This window comes from Aquarana catesbeiana, linkage group LG06 (genome assembly GCF_042186555.1).
Source record: "Aquarana catesbeiana isolate 2022-GZ linkage group LG06, ASM4218655v1, whole genome shotgun sequence".
Taxonomy (NCBI): domain Eukaryota; kingdom Metazoa; phylum Chordata; class Amphibia; order Anura; family Ranidae; genus Aquarana; species Aquarana catesbeiana.
This window is the reverse complement of record NC_133329.1, coordinates 190,097,973-190,114,958: the sequence shown is the minus strand read 5'-3', so window position 1 is coordinate 190,114,958 and position 16,986 is coordinate 190,097,973.

The following is a 16,986-nucleotide window of genomic DNA, read 5'->3' as shown; positions in this document are numbered from 1 at the left end:
CCTGCCAGGGCTCTACTGGACTCTGGTAGCATGGTGAAGCTGTACACGCCAAGGTGATCAGGAAATTCGGCCCCATAAGTAAGATTCTACGGGTAGTGTGTATACATGGGGACACCAGGGAGTACCCCCTGGTTCTGGTTACTGTTTCTTATGGCTGTACCTCAGCGACACAAGAGGTTGGGGTCATAAGAAGTCTGGTACATGACATCATAGTGGGGCGTGACTGCCCATTGTTTATTAAATTGTGGAATCAGGTACAGACGGGGCTGACAGGACAGCCAGGAGAACTGGGGACATTGGGCCTTTTGGGGCCAAACCTTGAGGGGTCTGGTCTAGAACCACCTGCAACACATAATGTTGAAATACCTGTCACTGATAATGACATTTCAGAAAATATGAATATAGTTGATAATGCTCAGATTTCAGGTCTCAAGACCGAGTTGAATTCGGGGGGGGAATCTCTTCGCTACAGGTCATGTTGGGGGAGGACGAAGAGGAATCTTCCCCATTGCAGACCTGGATTGAGGAGCATGAGGGGGAAACTTCCTCTAGCCAGTTCTGGACCAGCCGCTGCAGTTTTACTGCGGAAGGCTGGTACGGCTGCGCGAAATCACGTTAGTATACATGATGCGCGTGGCCAGCTGGGGACCTGCCGCGACGATTGGATTCGATCAGGAACTGATCAATCCCCAGGCCCAGGCCAATGAAATCTGGCCTGGACCTAGTGATCGCTCCTGGCAAATGAGAATCCTTCCCCTGTCGTGAGAGTGTAAACACTGACAGGGGAAGTGATGTCATCTCTCCTCGTGTCGGTCTTTTCATTCCAGACCGAGAGGAGAGAGCATCAAACAGTGAGTTGCACCAACGCTACACTGACACCAGGTCACATAGGCACACAATTCACCCCCCGATCACCCCCCACTGTGCCACCCAGTACAACAATCAGATTTTTTTTTTGATCACTGTACTGGTGTCATTAGTGACAAAAATCAGTGTTAGGGTAATTATTCATAGGCCCAGATAGATCTAGGGACCCCCCCTATAAAGGTTTAACCCCCTGTCCCCTGTGATCACAGTAGAAGGGTGACGCTAGATTATTTTTTATAAGGTCAGGGCACCCACTGTATTTTACCCAATAAAGGTTTAACCCCCTGATCAAAGTTAGGTTTTAGCATCAGATAGGGTCTGCGTCACCCCAGGCAGCATCAGATTAGTGCCAGTACCGCTAACACCCACGCACACACCATACGCCTCCCTTAGTAGTATAGTGTCTGAATGGATCGATATCCGATGAGATCTATACTAGCGTCCCCAGCAGGTTAGGGTTCCCAAAAACGCAGTGTTAGCGGGATCAGCCCCGATACCTGCTAGCACTTGTGTTTAGCCCCTACGCCCATCCCAGCCCATCCCAGCCCATCCAAGTGCGGTATCAATCGATCACTGTCACTTACAAAACACAAAACACATAACTGCAGCATTCGCAGAGTCAGGCCTGATCCCTTCGTCCTTGGGGTCACCCTGGATTTGATCGGCTCTAGAAAATTCGGCCCCTCATAAACAACTTGAACCAACGTTTTGCAGCCTTGTTTACTCCCGATATCGCTTCCCCCAACGGCTTGTAGAATCCCGACGTAGACGGGGGGAGAGAGCCTGCTTGAGGTGTAATAATTTGTTAGTAGTGAAGTGGAGGGATTCACGGAATGTTTTCGTTCTGTCCTCGCTTCACGCAGACACAGCAGTCCAAATTTCTACGGCGACTGGTGTTGTGGAGAAACCCCTGTTGGCGCTGTACCTAATTGCATGTAAGGCCAAACGCTGGTACAAAAAAGTGTCTGTTTATTTATTTCAATTGGCTTTGCTGAACGCTTTTGTGCTATACAAAGCTTCAGGACAGACTGGATCCTTGCTTAAATTCCAGGAAGAGATTGTCAGAGCCCTTCTGTTTCCAGACGGTGCTCTTGCCCAACTTCTCAATCCAAATGCAGTGAGCCGGCTGCATGAGAGGCATTTTCCCTTTGTCCTCCCTGGTACCCCTACCCAAAGAAACCCCCAAAAAAGATATGTCTGTAGCAAACACGGATTTAGGCATGACACGCGCTTTTATTGTCCCTCCTGTCCTGACCTACCTGGTCTCTACTTTGGTGAATGTTTCAAACGCTACCACACACTAGTGGAGTTTTAGCATAGGATACAGCACCACACAGTCCTAGGCACACTAACACAGGGTCTCGAAAGATGTGATGGCCATCACATTGAGAGACCCTAATCTGCAACGTTCAGTTTACAGTTTTTTTTACAGTTTTTATAAAAGTGAAAAAAAACCCCCACAAAAACACAAAAAAAATATAAAATAAAAAAATCCAAAAATAGTTGTGGTCATATTTTTCTACTCTCTCTCTATTGTTCTCTCTCTTATGTTCGCTCTCTACAGTCCGCTCTACTGTTCGCTCACTATTGTTCTATATCTATCGTTCTCTCTCTGTTTTATTTTTTTTTTTTTAATTTATTTTTATTAAGATTTTTTGAGACAAACAACACAATAAACACAAGGTTGCTACAGTACATCAAGACCGCACCATATTAAATAGAACAGTTGACAGCGTGAGTTGCTAGGTTAAATAACAGCATTCTAGGTATGCAGATGGTCCTCCTCTGAAGGAATTAATCAGTTAGATACAGTAACAAATTAGGCCTGAAGTTTCAGACAGCTGAGCCTAGAGACACAGTACTCTAATCAGTATATTAACCTGAAGACTATTGTAAATCTGTGATCATTGTGAAATATTCAATACTTCCATCCATTTACGCCAGACTTTGTCGAATTTCGAAGGACAACCTCTGTTAGCATATGTGTCTTTGTATAGCGGGAGGTTGTCATTGACCAAACGTTTCCACTGTGTAATTGATGGGGGGTTAGGTTTTTTCCACTGCATTGCGATACACTTCCTGGCATAAAAGAGTAGTAAACTGGTCAACGTGCGTTTGGCTATGGTTGGAACAATATTTTCTAATAAACCCAGTATGCATATCTCCATCAGCGGTGATAAATTAGTTGAAGCCACCTTATTAGTCAAGTCAAGTACCTCTCCCCAATACTGCTGTATTTTTGGGCAGTGCCAGAAGATGTGTGCGAAGTCCCCTGGAGATAGACCACATCTCCAGCATTCCGAAGAATGCTGAGGGTTCATCAAGTGTAATCTATGTGGGGTAAAATAGGCCCTATGAACAATTTTAAATTGTACTACTCTGTCTCTTATGGAAACAAGTGACCTGAAGGGAAGATCCCAGACGTCATCCCAGTCATCATTATCCAACGCAGGAATATCGCGTTGCCAACGGGACCAGAGCCCATCCAGAGGTGGCAGGGACACAAATATCAGGTGCGCGTACAAACATGATGTAGGTTTCTCAGCGCAACAAGATCTGAGCGTCTTCTCCAGCTCGGATTGAGTCAGGATGCAAGATGAGTGAGGAAATTGAGCCGTAAATGCGTGTGCTAGTTGAAAATAACGGAACTGGTAGTGTTTCGGTAGGTTATACATTGAGGATAACTGGGCAAAAGAAAGCAACGAGGTCTGTGACACAACTTGTGATATTAATTTAATCCCATATTTAGTCCATAATTGGGGGTCTGTGAGCTTAAAGATATGTGGTAGATTGGGGTTTGACCATAACGGGGCGTTGGGGGAAAGTTTACCAATATTAAGACCTATTCGCCATGCTCGCAAAGTAGTGTGCATGGAGGGGGTTAGTGGGTGCAGGGCGCGTGGTCCTCTATGGATTAAAAGCTGGAGGGTCTCCCAGGAACCCACCACCGTAGCTTCCAAAGCTGAGGCCGCATTAGTTTTGTCAGGGACTAACCACCAGACCACCGTCACTAACTGAGAAGCCAGGAAATATTTATAGCAATCTGGGAAAGCCATGCCTCCCTGTGATGTAGGCCTCATCAAGGTAGACAGTTTATATCTGGGTGGGGTGGGGCCCCACAAGAAGTCTGAAAATTTTTGGTTAAGTTTGGTAAAGAATGATTTGGGGATCCACTGCGGGGAGTGGCGAAAAAGGTAAGTAAATTTGGGAATAATTTTCATTTTGAGGAGATTAACTCTACCCCAAACTAATAAGGGTAGATTGCTCCATGATTTGAGTTTAGGTTTCATATACCCCACCACTGGGTCAAGGTTTAGTTTAATGAAATCTTGGGCATGGGCAGAGATCTGAACCCCAAGATATTTGAAGGTGTCTACCCATCTCAACGGGCTGTCAGGGGGAGAGGTGTTTTTTGCTTCCTGATCAAAGGGGAATAGGGTGGATTTTGACCAATTGACCCGAAGACCCGTCACCTCAGAGAATGTGTCTAGGACCGATAGAGCACCCTGGAGCGACGGGCCAGCATCTGCGAGAAAAAGGACCATATCATCAGCGTACAGGGCTACCCTCTCCTCCAGCAGGCCAATACGCAGCCCCTTAATGTGGGGCGATGTACGTAGGGCTTCAGCAACTGGCTCAATGGCTATGGCAAACAAGGCCGGAGAAAGGGGGCAGCCCTGCCTAGTTCCCCTAAACAGTTTGAAGGGAGATGATAATTTGGAGCCAAGTCGAATTGAAGAGGTGGGGCACTTGTATATCACCTGTAACCACAAAATGAATTTTAATGGGAAGCCCATTCTTCGGAGAGTCTCCCACAGAAAGGGCCATTCCACTGTGTCAAAGGCCTTTTCTATGTCTAATAGAGCTATGGCCCTTGTCCCTGAATTATGATGCTGGGTATGGATGTTAGTGAAAAGTCTCCTAAGATTTACGTCGGTGGACCTCTTGGGCATAAAACCTGTTTGGTCGGGATCAATTACTGATGGTAACAATGGATAGAGATGGGAGGCTAGCAATTTGGTTAAGATTTTAAGATCGTTGTTTAATAGTGCGATCGGTCTGTAAGATGCGCATAGCTCCGGGTCTTTGGGGGGCTTGTGTATTAAGGTCAGGTATGCCTGGTGCATTGATGGAGGTAAATCACCCTTGGACAGGCAAGTAGTATACAGCTGCCAATAGATCGCAGTGAGTTCGATAGAAATCTATGGGAAGTCCGTCTGGCCCTGGTGCCTTACCGGTGGGGAAGGAGCAGATAACGTTTAAAACTTCTAATGCCGTAAAAGGCTGGACCAGTGACTGTCTCTCCGCGTCCGAGAGCCAACCAAGTGCCAGCGGATCCAAGAGATCTTGTAGTGACTCGGGTCGGAAATCGGAGGGAAGAGAGGAGGCATAGAGCTTTCCATAGAAGGCACTGAACATCTCCAATATGTCAGATTGGGACGTCACTATCTCTCCATCCGAGGAACGCAGGCTGGAGACTACTGTGAGTGGATGGTCATGTTGAGCCAACATAGCCAAAAAACGACCGTTTTTGTCTCCCTGCACAAAAAAACGTTGTCTACCTGTATGTATGTCTAGCCTAGTGACCTCTGACATATGTATGTTTAATGCACTCTGAGCTGCATTTAGCGAGTCAAAATGAGAAGGCGAGGGGTCTGCACTAAACACCGCAGCCTGATCATCAACTGACTGTTGGAGTGACTGAGTTTGTTGGCCTTGTTGTTTCTTGACACTAGCTATGGTGGATATGTATAAGCCTCTGGCATAGGCTTTAAGTGTGTCCCATACTATTTGCGGAGACGTAGAGTCCTTATTATGATCCCAAAAATCTACCAACCCGGGTGGAATAATGTCTGCCACCTCGGGGTGGGAGATCCACTGTGCCCCCAGCCTCCACAAAGCCGCATCACGACATGCAGACGAGCGGAATTCCACAACCAGAGGGCTGTGATCAGATAATCCACTAGGGAGATAGGAGGCTTCCACTACGTCCGCCAACAGCGATGGGTTGGAGAAGGCTAAGTCAATTCTTGAGGCAGTCTTGTGGGAAGCTGAGAAGCACGAGTAGGCCCTAAGGGCAGGATGTCTCCATCTCCATATCTCCTCCAATCCCATTGCCCGTGCCCAGGAAAGTAAGTCAGAGTTATGCGTCTTAGGAGGGACAGGTCTATCCATGTCTGGGGAGATAATGGCATTAAAATCCCCCATTACCAAAAGTTTCCCGGGACAAAAGGGGGGCCGCTTTTTCCAAGACTGCATAGAGAAGGTTTGGAGAGAAGGGTGGAGGTATATATAGATTTATAACAATATATCTCTGAGACCAATGTCTAAACACCAATATAGCAAATTTACCCTGGGGGTCCGTGCATACTTCCTCAATTGTACATGGAAATTTTTTAGCAATTAGTATTGAGACCCCCCTTGCGTAGGAGGAGTAAGTTGCATGCACGGACCTCTGTATCCAGGGTTTTTTAAGGGTCAGAACCTTGCTGCCTGTGAGATGAGTTTCTTGGAGAAGTATAATGTGAGGGGAGTGGAGTTTAAGGTATTTTGTTAGTAGCGCACGTTTAAATTTGGAATTCAGGCCTCTGACGTTCCATGAAAGGACAGTGAACGTATCAGTTAGGGAGGTAGCCATCTGGAGTAAGGAAACCGATGCAAAGCAGGATGATCGGGGGGGTATATGGGAGAGCAACTCACAGACAGCAAAATCCCTGAGTCAAACCACCATGGGACGGTAACAGTTGACCACTGCAGGAACCTTTCATAACCTAAAATTGAACAAAACAAACTAAAACATAAAAGACCCAAGCACGGAGTGCTTATCCTACTAATTCCCATCTCCTCTCCAGGAGGAAAAAAGAAAAAAAGAAAAATAAAACTCAGGGAGGAGAATTGGGAATAGTTTTACCCAAAAAACAAACTTCTAACTGTAGATGTACCCCTAAGTAGGGTTATCACGCTGCAATACTCTTACTGCAGACCAGTCCGTGATCCTTTGGTCCATCTATTGTTGATAACAAAGTCCCAAAGGAAGGCCTATGACACGAATATTATTCCTCCTCAATCTGTTTTCAGTGTCTATGGACTTTTCTTGCAGGGCTTTCACTTGCAGTTGCAGGGCACGGAGGTCCCGGGAGTCAGCTCTGGTATCATTCTCAAGCTGGGAGATGCGGCCTTCAGCCTCTGCAAACCGGGACCTAAATTTATCCATATCATGCCTTATTAAGCTGACATCCGTCACTAGATGGTCTATCTTGACCATGACAGAATCATTGCCCGTTTTTATAGCAGCCAAAAGCTCCGCATGCGAGGCTGCCTGAGCTGCAGACAGCTCAGACAGGGTCTGTGTCTGTGTGCCGGCCGACATTGTAGAGACAGGGGGCCTCGTGGACAAGATGGCGGCGGCCGAGGAGCGGGTACAGGCCGCAGAAGATGAACGGGTCTTACCCGGTGGTGGCGGGGAGGTCCGCTTGGTGCCGTAGGACATCTTGGACCCCAGGGTGCCGGATTAGAGGGAGGTAAGTGTGATTTTTGAGCCAGGATAAATGTCAGGATCTGTGTGAGAGTGGAGCTCAGCCTCAGCACGTCTTCTCCTCTTCACATCCGGCCACGCCCCCCCCTCTGTTTTATTTTTAATATGTTTTATTGTATTTGCTTTGTAGGTATGATATGGTATACTGTAATGTTTGTTTTATTGTTAACCATCATTTGGTTAGCAGGTACGCCATTCAGCTGCAGCACAGGTTTATTTATCTTGACAGCAACAGCGTTTGCTCCCACGATACATAAAGCCGCGACTCCAGCGCTGTTGGAGGTGATTTCACCACTACAGTTAAAAAAAATCGAAGTTACTTACTGGTAACATTTTTTCCAAGAGTCTTTCAGGACAGCACACTTGAGAGACCTCGGCTCCTCCCTTCTTAGGAAACACCGCCTCCACCAGATCTTTAAGTCGCCCCTTCCCTCCAGCCGTCAGTTTTTGCACGAGAACCTCCAGCCAGTCTAGGGAGACGAAAGAACACATCATAACAATAATAATTCATATTGCTGATGTTCTCACGTCCTAGTGGCAAGATAATATTTTGGGTGGATACCGGTGCTGTCCTGAAAGACTCTTGGAAAAAAAACGTTACCGGTAAGTAACTTCGATTTTCCCTATTTCGTCTTTCAGGACAGCACACTTGAGAGGATAAGCGAGCACTTACCCTAGTCTGGGACTACTGCCTGTAGAACTTTACCCCCAAAGGCCTGGTCCTGGGCAGACAATAAGTCCAGTCTGTAGTGCTTAATGAAAGTCTTAAAGAAAAAATTTGACCGGGTGTAGCACCAGCCTACTCTGCCTGTGACGTTGCCATGGCCCTAGTGGAATGAGCCCTAATACTTTCCAGGACTTCCACCCCCTTTGCTATATAGGCCTGACTGATAGCCAACCTTAGCCATCTGGCTATAGTGTGTCTAGAGGCTTTGGACCCCTTCCTAGCCCCTGAAAAAGAAACAAAAAAGGAATCGGATTTCTTAAACTGTTCCGTAATCTCCAGGTATTTTAATGCACATCTTCTGACATCTAACCTGTGGAAGACATGCTCCTGTTCCTTAACAGGATTTGAACAAAAAGTGGGTAAACAGATTTCCGGGCTTCTATGAAATTTAGAAACCACCTTTGGAAAAAAGGCCGGATCGGTTTTAAAAATAATTAGATCCGGAAAAACTTGAAAGAAAGGTGCCCTCCTAGAGAGGGCTTGTAGTTCACTAACCCTCCTTGCGGTAGTGATAGCTACTAAGAAAACCGTCTTGAGGGTTAAAAACTTCAACGTACAAGACTCAATAGGCTCAAAAGGATCCTCTGTAAGAGCCTGAAATACTAAGGAGAGATCCCATACCGGAAAGGGATGAGAGCTGACTGGTCTCTGCCTTCTTAAACCTCTAAAAAACCTGGATATCCAAGGATTTACTGCTAGTTGTTGTTCAAGGAATACACTTAAAGCAGCAACCTGACCTTTAAGGGTATTAAGGGCTAAACCCTTGTCTGCCCCACTCTAACTCTAGCACTGCTACTGGACTGCGAACACTAAAAGAGCTCTCCGCGCACCAAGAATTGAATTTCTTCCAGACCTTCAAATAGATCTTACGCGTCTCTTCATTCCTAGAGTTTAGAAGAGTTCTTACCAACCTTTCGGAAAACCCCTTACTTCTCAGCATCTCCTCTTCAGTAGCCAGGCTGCCAGATTCCACCTCTCCACCTGAGGGCAGCAGATTGGGCCTTGATAGAGTAGATCTTCCCTGACCAGCAATATCCAAGGCGGTTCCACCGCCAGCTTCTTTAGGACAGAGAACCATGGCCTCCTGGGCCAGTGTGGTGCTATCAAGATCAGGGTCGTGTCCTCTAACTGGAATTTCCTCAAAACCGCAGGCAACAGAACAGGAGGGGGGAAGGCATAGCATTTGTAAAAATGCCAGCTCTGAGAAAGAGCGTCCACCCCCTATCGCTCAATGCACTTTTGCACAAAACCTTCCCCCAGGACTCCCCAAAGTACTCCTACATGATGGGCACTTTCTCTTGGACACATGTAAGGGCTTGGTTTTTTCAGCAGATTTGTCCTGAAATGACAAAACAAGCCCCGCACAGCATCAGCAACGCTTTAGGATAAAAAATAAAAACCATGTTACCAACACCAGGAGTGCACCTCCCAGGACAAACCACCACCAGGGTCCCAGACGTGCCTCTCCTCCCCTCTGACCACTAAGAGGGGGGTTCACCCGTGGAGCTAAGTGGGAAAATGGTAAGGGAACACCACCCCAGGGTTCCACTTACCTTAGTGTGGCTGGTGCTGGCGTCACCCGGCACAGAACGGGAACCGTCAGTCTCCGACATCCCTCAGGCCAGAGGAGTGGTCTGCCTCAGGTTGCTCCTCTAGCTGTCACTAAAGCTCTAATGGAGCCCACACCAGCCGTTGCGCCGCTAGTTTTCTGTCCTGCAGGCCAGAACCGGAAGCTGCGGGTCAAACGGAAGTGCCCTCCCCGCCGGAAATGAAGTCGCCCGCCATCCGACCCAGCCTTGAGCTCCATGCTGATCGCCCTAAAGCGAGGGGGACTCGGACACTTCCGCATCACCTTCCCCAAGCAGCGGAGAATGAGCGCCCAGGCCTCCACATTCCCCAAGGGAGGGCAGGGAGCGCAATGCCACTGCAGGTAATGGACTCCCCAGCCCTGCTGCTGTGTATGAGAGACCTCTGTCTCTCCCTTCCAGGATAATACCGGCCTCAGCCACCCCAGCTGAAAAAGCCCAGGTTCCTAGCGATGTCTCCTTGCTGGAGGAAACACCAAAACTGGCGGGCTGGAGGGAGGGGGCGACTTAAAGATCTGGTGAAGGTGGTGTTTTCTAAGAAGGGAGGAGCTGAGGTCTCTCAAGTGTGCTGTCCTGAAAGACGAAATAGGGAAAAAAAAGAGCATATATCCTGAAGCATGGGGGCCGGGGTGGAGGAATGATTTGCTCCTAACATTAGGGGCGGATTGCCCCCATGCTTCGGCATATATTTTTTTAGGCACAGATTGCAATGTTTTATTTTTACTATGTTTTATTGTATTTGCTTTGCAGGTATGGTAAGTCTTGTTGTTATGCTGTAATGTTACTTTGTTTTATTGTTAACCATCATTTGCTTAGCAGGTACGCCATTCAGCTGCAGCACAGGTTTATTTATCTCGACAGCAACAGCGTTCGCTCCCACGATACGTAAAGTTGTGACTCAAGCGCTGTCGGAGGTGATTTCACCACCACAGTTAAAAAAAAAAATGGTGCATGTATGGCCATCATCAGAAGTGGGTGGATTAAGGGCGGTATTCTAATGGTGGACATACCCACAGATCAATCTCTTTCTTTCATGCAGCCCACAGGCTGCATGAAAAAAAGAACATTACAATGTATGCCCAACAAGGACCAGCAACATACTGGTACCAGAATGATGCCTGCAGGTTTAGGTATCATCTAGGTATCATTCTTTTCAGCCATCGGTCGGCTTTCATATAAAAGCAATCCTAGCAGCTAATTAGCCTCTAGACTGCTTTTATAAGCAGTGGGAGGGAACGCCCCCCCCCCCCCCCCACCATCTTCCATGGTTTTCTCGGGCTCTACTGTCCCAACAGGGAATCCGAGATTGCAGCCGGTGGTTCAGCCAGCTGATTATAGAGCTGATCAGAGACCAAAATGGCTCCAATTATCTTTATGGCCTAAGAAACCGGAAGCTACAAGCATTTCATGACTTAGGTTTCGCCGGATATAAACAGCGCCATTGGGAAATTGGCAAAGCATTTTATCATACCAATCTTGGTGTGGTCAGATGCTTTGAGGACAGAGGAGAGATCTAGGGTCCAATAGACCCCAATTTTTTCAAAAAAGAGTACCTGTCACTACCTATTGCTATCATAGGGGATATTTACATTCCCTGAGATAACAATAAAAATGATAAAAAAAATGAAAGGAACAGTTTAAATATATAATAAAAAAGCAAAATAAATAATTAAAAAAAAAAAAAAAAAGCACCCCTGTCCCCCCGTGCTCACGCGCAAGCGTCGGTCTTGTGTTATATGTAAACAGCAATTGCACTATGCATGTGAGGTATCACCACAAAGGCCAGATTGAGGGCAGTAATTTTAGCAGTAGACCTCCTCTGTAGATCTAAAATGGTAACCTGTAAAGGCTTTTAAAAACGTATGTAGTTTGTCACTGCTGCACGTTTGTGCGCAATTTTAAAGCTTGTCATGTTTGGTACCATGTACTCGGCATAAGATCTTTTTATCTTATCAAACATTTTGGCAATATAGTGTGTTTTAGTGCATTAAAATTTTAAAAAATTGTGTTTTTTCCAAAAAAATTGCATTTGAAAAATCGCTGCGCAAATACTGTGTGAAAAAAAAAATTGCAACACCCACCATTTTAATCTGTAGGGCCTTTGCTTTAAAAAAATATATAATGTTTTTGGCTTCAAAGTAATTTTCTTGCAAAAAAAAAATGTTTTCATGTAAACAAAAAGTGACAGAAAGGGCTTTGTCTGGTTGGAAGAGTGGGTGATGAGTGACATACGCTTCTAAATGTTGTGCATAAAATGCCAGGACAGTTCAAAACCCCCCCCCCGCCAAATGACCCCTTTTTGGAAAGTAGACACCCCAAGCTATTTGCTGATAGGCATGTTGAGTCCATGGAATATTTTATATTTTGCCACAAGTTGCAGGAAAATGAAATTTTATATATATTTTTTTTGTCACAAGTTTTGGGAAAATTACACTTTTTTTTGTTTTGCACAAAGTTGTCACTACATGATATATTGTTCAAACATGGCATGGTTATATGTGGAATTACACCCCAAAATGCATTCTGCTGCTTTTCCTGAGTACGGGGATACCTCATGTGTGAGACTTTTTGGGAGCCTAGCCGCGTACAGGACCCCGAAAACCAATCACCGCCTTCAGGATTTCGAAGGGTGTAAATTTTTGATTTTACTCCTCACTACCTATCACAATTTTGAAGGCCATAAAATGCCAAGATAGCAACCCCCCCCCCCCAAAAAAAAACCCCCATTTTGGAAAGTAGACACCCCAAGCTATTTGATGAGAGGCATGTTGAGTCCATGGAATATTTTATATATATATATATATATATATATATATATATATATATATATATATATATATATATATATATATATATATATATATATATATATATTTTTTTTTTGCACAAAGTTGTCACTAAATGATCTATTGCTCAAACATGCCATAAGCATATGTGAACTACACTCCAAAATACATTCTGCAATCACCGCCTTCAGGCTTTCTAAAGGCATAAAATTGTGATTTTGCTCCTCACTACCTATCACAGTTACGGAGGCCCTGAAATGTTCAGATAGCAAAATAAAAACCCAAAATGACCACATTTTGGAGAGTAGACACCCCAAGGTATTTGCTAAGAGGCATGGTGAGTATTTTGCAGATCTCATTTATTTTTGAATAAGAAGGAAAAAAGAAAAATACATTTTTCTTTTTCTATTTTCAAAACTTTGTGACAGAAAGTGAGATCTGCAAAATACTCAACATTTCTCTCAGCAGATAGCTTGGGGTGCCTACTTTCCAAAAAAAATTGAGTCATTTGGGGGGGTATGTGCTAACTGGGCATTTCATGGCCTCCGAAACTGTGATAGGCAGTGAGGAGTGAAATAAAAAATGTACGCCCTAAGAAAGCCTGAAGACGGTGATTGGTTTTTGGGGTCCTGTACACGGTTAGACTATTAAAAGTTCCACACGTGGTATCCCCGTACTCAAGAGAAGCAGCAGAATGTATTTTCGGGTGTAATTCCAAATATAACCATGTCTCCCTCTTTTGGCTTTCATTACCTTTCCCATTCCTTGCTGTCCTCTGCAGGTGTTGCGTGTGTGTAGGTAGGTGTGTATATGTATGTATATGTGATATGGGTGTGTGTGTGTATACGTATATACACGTTAAAAAAAGGGTGTGGGTATATATATATGTATGTATGTATGTGTGGGTGTATGTAAATACATGTATTTATTGTAGGGGATCAGAGGCCGGTTCAGACAGTTCAGTAAAATAAAAATGGCTTTATTCAGCTGAACAAACAGAAGAAATGACAGGCTTGTCTTGTCACACAGGTGCAGAGATAGGAAACGTTCAGTTTCTTTAGCCAACAGGCTGATATATAGACAAAGTACAATGTTCTAGCCAGAGCTACAGTCTCTGGTATGGTTTTGCTCACCCCAGCAGGTACATAATCCAGCAATGGTTCCTCTCACACAGCACGCTGCTGTGTCTCTCTCCAAACACACAACTCCTCTCTGACATTTTCTGCTCAGCTTACAGTGAGCAGGTCTGAAGGGGAAGTTCCTGCCCTCTTCAATTAAAGTGGAGTTCCACCCACTTTTACAACTCTTCAGCATCCCTCACTAAACTGTGCACTGTAAACGAATTGCATATTTTTACTTTTTTTTTTCTCAGCACCTACTGTATATCTGTTGTATTCATTTTTCACTTCCTCCTCCCTGGCCGTGCCCCATCGCATCATTTCCTGTTTGCAATGCCTTCTGGGAAGGGGCAGCAACTTCCTCTGACACTGCCGTTGCTATGGAAACCTGACCTGAAACCTATTACACTGCTTGTGCTGTACTGAGCATGTGCGAGATCTGCAAGGATGGGATCCAGGAAGAAATACAGTCTGGCTTCAGATGCCCACACTTAAGATGGCCACGGCCTGCTGTAAGTTTATAAAATAACAAACTACTGCTATAAACTAACAAAACAGACCTTAGTTTACAGACCTACTTTACTAGAATACATTAAGCTTGTGTATTATAGGGGTATTTTTATTTAAAAAGTATAATTTCGGCTGGAACACCACTTTAACCCTTTCTTAACCCGCCCCAGACTGTACCTCTGCAGTATATGTGTGTATATGGGTATGTATGTGTGTACACATGTAGATATGTGTATACATACATGTAGGTATATGTAGATAATTAAAAAAAAAAAGAAAGTGGAATCTTTTCTCCTATAGCTACTCCTGCTCCTTCTCTCGCTTTTCAGCTATCCTCACCTCAGCTGGCCGTCCCATTTCTCCACAGATCAAGAGTCAGTTACTGCTCATACAAAGACCCTCAACAACTAGTGTGGGGACCACCGTATCGGTAAGTTTTCAGGAAAAGAGTGCCCTGTCGTGCGGATTGCATTGATTTGCTTAAGCCCCGCAGGCTTACGCTCTCAAAAGGACCGGGCCAAGGCAAGGAGGACGTTCTTCAGAGGAGCATAGCCCGGATGGTGCTCCCACTCAGGAGAAAAGTTCCAAGGAAGACGTCTTTGCTCCTCTTCCCCAGAGCCAGTGCCCCAGCAAGAGTCCTGCAGGGCCTGTGGCGCAGTATCTATGCCCAGGAGGCTGGTGAGTAGACACTGCCTGGAGGAGTATGCAACATGTAATGCTAAACGTCTTTATTATTGATAAGAGTGGCACAAGGTTCTATTTTGAACTCACCTTAATTACCTGAAGCAACTGTTACACTTGTATTGGAAACTGTTGGAGACGGTTGCCATAGGAGACAGCATTCTTGTCCGTGCAGATGTGAGATCTTGCTGGATGCCTTTCCCTGCGTGGCTGTCCTCCTGTAGAAGTCTGGGAGTCTGCCGGGTTGGCATTGCACAGACACATTTGGGTGCCCCAAGGAGAGTAGTAATGTAGCGCACAAAGCGCGCTAGTGGGTGTGGCCAAATTGTCCTTGCTGACATCATCACTCTTCAGTGATGCCAAACTGCCGCCTACAGTGGCAACAGATTTGTGTATGACTATCTCGGTTACTTGGGGCACCACAGCCTGGTCTGGGTAATGTGTTTGGGTTTCAGGGGGCTGAAACCCTGACACATGATTCAAAACCCAAATTGTCTGGGTGAATCCTGGACAGGTGGCACATCCTAGGTGTCTGGCGCCCATGAATCTACTTTGCACTGCACCTACTATGCCTTGTGACCTGCTCTATGCGGAGGGATGTCAACAACTCATGGCTCTGGAGGTTCTCATTGGACTGAAGGAGGCCTGGGTCCTTGCTACATATATAACAGATGCAGCAGTCTGCTACTCAAAATATGGAGGCTGACCAGGAAGTCCCACCTAGTTGCTTGTCTAACCACTGGAAGAGCACTTTGGCGGCTAGGGAGGACATATGGTTGAGACCCTGGGCTGTGTATTACTTCCTAGAAACAAAAGTGGGGAAGAATGGAGGGGGTTCGAGAAAAATGCCAGTATAAACAGGCTGTCGAAACTGTATACCCTGGACAAGCTAAAGGTCAACCTGCTCCTACATACTGTAGCATCTTCAGGTGATGGCAGACCAGCAATAATCAGCCCATGTACTGGGTGAAAGCAATGGGAATGGTTTAATAACTATTAACCAGCTGCTGCACCTGCAGGACTCTGAGGAGAGCGGCAGGGTCTGCATCCCTTTAGACATGATTTCCTATTGGGAGTATCTTGCCAAAAAATTTAATTTTTGTAGCAGTGGATGCCAAAAATCTGACTTGTATCTTAGTGCAGATTTCTGGGAAAATCAGTGAGCCAGTTACACAAGTGCATGCCCAGACTCTTAAAGTGGATGTAAACCCAAATTTTTTTTTTTTTTTTATCATACTGTAGAGTATAATATTTCCTATCATTTGAGCCCACTCTTGCCTCACAGAGTTAATCCATCTCTGAGCAATCCCCTTTTATTGTTCAGTGAGAAAAATCTTGACAAACTGAGAAAAACTTTGTCAAATACCCCCCCTTGCTGTGAGTGACAGCCTAAGACACAGGCATTATTTTTTAATTCCCTCCCCCATTCCTTTCTTCAGCAGCTCTGCAAGGATTGGCTGTTCCACACCTCAGCATGATTTGGCATGCTGAAGTCATGTGGTTACTTTCCTGTCTTTTCACTGGATGTTAGAAATCATAGCAGAAGTTCAGCAGAAGTTCAGTGTTATGCCGCATACACACGAGCGGACTTTACGGCGGACTTGGTCCGGCGGACTGGGTTTCGTCGGACAATTCGATCGTGTGTGGGCTCCAGCGGACTTTGTTTGCTCAAAAGTTGGACGGACTTAGATTTGAAACTTGTTTAAAATTTATCCGACGGACTCTTCTTTCTAGCGGACAAACCGATCGTCTGTGTGCTAGTCCGACGAACTCAAACTGACGCATGCTCTGAAGCAATTACAAGACGGAAGCGCTCGGTCTGGTAAAACTAGCCTTCGTCTTGAAGCTAGCACATTCCTCTTCTGTCGTCTTTTAATACAGCCTTTTTTTAGGATTGATAATGCGAGAGGAATGAAGATTTTTTCTGCTTTATATTCACACAGAGTTCTCACAAACTACTTTCTTCATGATTTATCCTCCTGCCATGACTAATATAATATTTTGTAAAAGCCAGATCTCCATAAATTATAAATTCTAAAATCGATTTTGGACTAATTTTTTTTTTTTTTTTTTTACTTGCACAGGATTGGGTACTCTTTGCAAAGTAAAGCTTTTAAATAATTTCTGATGCTCTGGAGCAATTGCACTTGCAGAGGGCAACTGCCCTCTGCAAAGT